At 48.3% G+C, this 3,002-nt stretch overlaps 1 long non-coding RNA gene across 1 annotated transcript; it reads right to left on the minus strand.

Moving 5' to 3' along the window:
* Positions 1-650: 650 nt before the first annotated feature.
* Positions 651-2,603, minus strand: LOC111838929 (uncharacterized). The gene is made up of 3 exons (XR_002836994.1): positions 2,445-2,603; positions 2,000-2,259; positions 651-903 (listed from the first exon to the last, which is right to left on the minus strand). It is a non-coding gene; the product is annotated as an uncharacterized lncRNA (long non-coding RNA).
* Positions 2,604-3,002: the final 399 nt, after the last annotated feature.

Consider the following 3,002-nt stretch of genomic DNA (forward strand, 5'->3'; position numbering starts at 1 on the left):
TGAACCATAGGTGGAGTTTCTTAAAGGGACAGGACTGCATCGATACTTTATTGTGATAGGATCACTGAAAAACATAAATCTCTCATCCCCGGCACCCACAGATATTTACTCCTTATGTTCACAGTACCTATATTATTTATTTAATACTCATTCAATTGGTATGCATGGATGTATGTGTGTCTGTATGTATGTTATTACAGAGGCTGCTAGATAATTTCATTGTGCTTGTGTAAACCACTAGCATGATGACATAAAACTCCTCTGTCCTTGTTTTGGAAAGTTCTAAAAAGATTTTTTTTTTCTAGAAAAGGGTGCTGGGGTGAAAGATGTTCTATAGGAAAGGGATGGCTAACCTGCTGGTGCAACAAACTTAAGCATAACAAACCTAACATCTTCAGAAAAAAAAGTGCAATTTTGAGAGCTCCCATAATTCACAGCAGGGCAGGGCAGGCACACAATTCAACTGTTTCAGGTGGAACGATGAGTCGATTTTCTGTGCTACAGAGTACCACCAAACGACAGTGAGGCCCATGTGTCAATAAGCATCTGCAGAGGACGTTTCTATCGGGGGAGGGGGGTACATTCCCTCAACGTGGCACGCCCCCAGGACGTTTGATTTGAGTCCGAGTGGCAGCTGCTAAACTCTGTAATGATGCGTCCCCAAGCAATGTCCTTGAAAGCACTCTCTCCATTTGCTGGAGCCTGAGGCCCAATAGGTGCAGGAGATTACTGTCAGGAGAATGTTCTGCTTGGGTGCTGTGAGGGGATCTGGGCCAGTAACAGCAGACTTCATCATCGTCCCAAAAGCTCGCGAGGATGTACTTCTGCTACGTGCCGGCTTTCCGTCGGAGGAAATTCTCCCATTCCTGTTCCCTCAGCACACCAGCTCCACATCGTCGATGCCTGCAGGAGAGTCAAAGTATGAATGTAATCGTGGCATCGCGCCGATCCATACTGTAATATTCCGGGCCGCTCAGATAATCTGATCGATCTGATCTGAAGAGTACCAGCAGTGTCTCTCAGCCGCTCCGTCATGAGAGGCTCCGAGCTCTAGAAATGACAAACTATGGAAAAAGGCCGAAAGCAATTTTCCAGGTCATTTCGCCTGCCAGTTTTACATGAAGGCAGTTTCGACTGCCTATCCTGAGTTAAGGCTGACCTTTCAGTTATGATGGCTGATGCATGTGCGCCACACACTCTGATTATGTCTGTCCTGTCATTTGAGTATAAATTTACTTGAATGCTTACAAATTTGGCAGAGTGCCCTCTAGTGGACTACAAGTAAAGTAGACTTTTTTATCTTGCCAACGAGTCGGACTGGTGGGCGTGGCAGCTGCCAGGGCCTGCTTCCCCCAACGATATCGAGGGCCCCTCACTGATTGCAAATCTCACATATATGCAGAAAATAAACCTTTGTGTTGTTGTAAATGTCATAAGGACTGGTGACATGCTACTTTTATATCTCGCATTTTTATGTATTTTGAAATGTAATAGTTTGCAATGTTTTGTAAACTATGTTGTCAAGGTGTGTGTTTAATAAAAAAAAAGCATGTTTGTGGAATTTGCTATCTACTGCAGTGCATGATGGGTATGATATTTCTGCAACTGGCGTAGGCAGGCCCTAGGTGTGAATTTTGAAGGGGGGGGGGGGGGGGTGGCATTTGTCCCAGGGCCCAGTGTACAGTTTTTCCGCCACTGCTTGCCGACATTAAAACAAAAAGCAAAACAAACAAACAAACAAAACATCTGCATGACAGGAATCGTTCGCACTGTATTTCTTAGCGTGGAAGGCTGTCCGACTGGCGCGCTGAGAAGCCTGCAGGAGCTCGGGGTTGGGCCTGCGGGGGATACGTTATACGTTTTCCGAACAGGAAGAGCAGTGCTCGTCCTTGACGCGTTGCCTCACTGAAGGCACCACCAATCACATCAGCCCTGACAGATCGCTGAGGCTCACCGATCCCCCACCTTATCTCTCTTTTTCCCCAGGTGTGATGCTCACCTTCAGCCCAATCTGTATGATAATGTGTCTCAGAGGGCTCCAGGTCGCTCCGATATGCTGACGCAGTGTTCATCCAGGATTCATCCGTAGAGTCGACAGCTGTTGCAGTGTCGGGAGCCACAGCTGGTGGGGGACGGGCTTGTTGGTTTAGTGGTCTTTGATGGCACCCACGTGACGACCGTGTGGGAACACATCGGCATGGGGTCAGGTCCGTGTCGGGCGAAGACGTCATGATGACAGGATGATGACAAAGCCTGTAACTTGGAGACCATCCAGGTGTCAGTTGGAGCCCAGCAGTCAGCGAGAAGCTGGCACAGGTGCCTAACAGGTGCCCAAGGTGACGCAAAACCACCCCCCTGCCAGACCCCCTCCTGACAAACACGTGTAACGCCAATTTGTCATGGTGCACTCCGCGAGGAAATGCGCTGGGAAAGAGAGCACGCACCTCCCGACAGGTGTGCTGTGAGACTCCAGCTGAGCTGCTCAGAGGGCTTGCTGGCGTTTGAGTTCCTAATATGTTGGATGCGATCTCTGTGTAGATTCCGGTGCCTTTTTCCGGAAGGTTCTAGAAGGTGAGCCCAATGTCCTTATCCTGCATGCAACATTGCAGATAGCCAAAGGCAGTCTCTATTTCCATAAGAGGAAAACAAAACAAAAGAAGAGCTGTTGGATTCCTCTATATGGACAACTGGGGTGGGGGGGGGGGGGGGGTAACTGAGTGGGAGTGGTCACTCACCAGTAAATGGTAAATTAATACATGATAACCCTCCTACCTTCTCTATATTTGCATGGAAAAAAGGGAGGGGATTGGTATTTACTCAGGAAATGAAATCAGAATGACTCCCCCCCCCCGACGTGGTGTGGCCGGCACTTCCCCAGCGGAAAACTAGAACCCGTGTTTCGCTCGTAAATAATAGAAGGCTTCGCCGGCGGCCTAATGACACACATTTAAAGTTTAATGCCCGCAGTGAAATCCACTCGGTACACAGGATTGCATTTTAAA

Source organism: Paramormyrops kingsleyae, chromosome 14 (genome assembly GCF_048594095.1).
Source record: "Paramormyrops kingsleyae isolate MSU_618 chromosome 14, PKINGS_0.4, whole genome shotgun sequence".
Classification (NCBI taxonomy): Eukaryota; Metazoa; Chordata; class Actinopteri; order Osteoglossiformes; family Mormyridae; genus Paramormyrops; species Paramormyrops kingsleyae.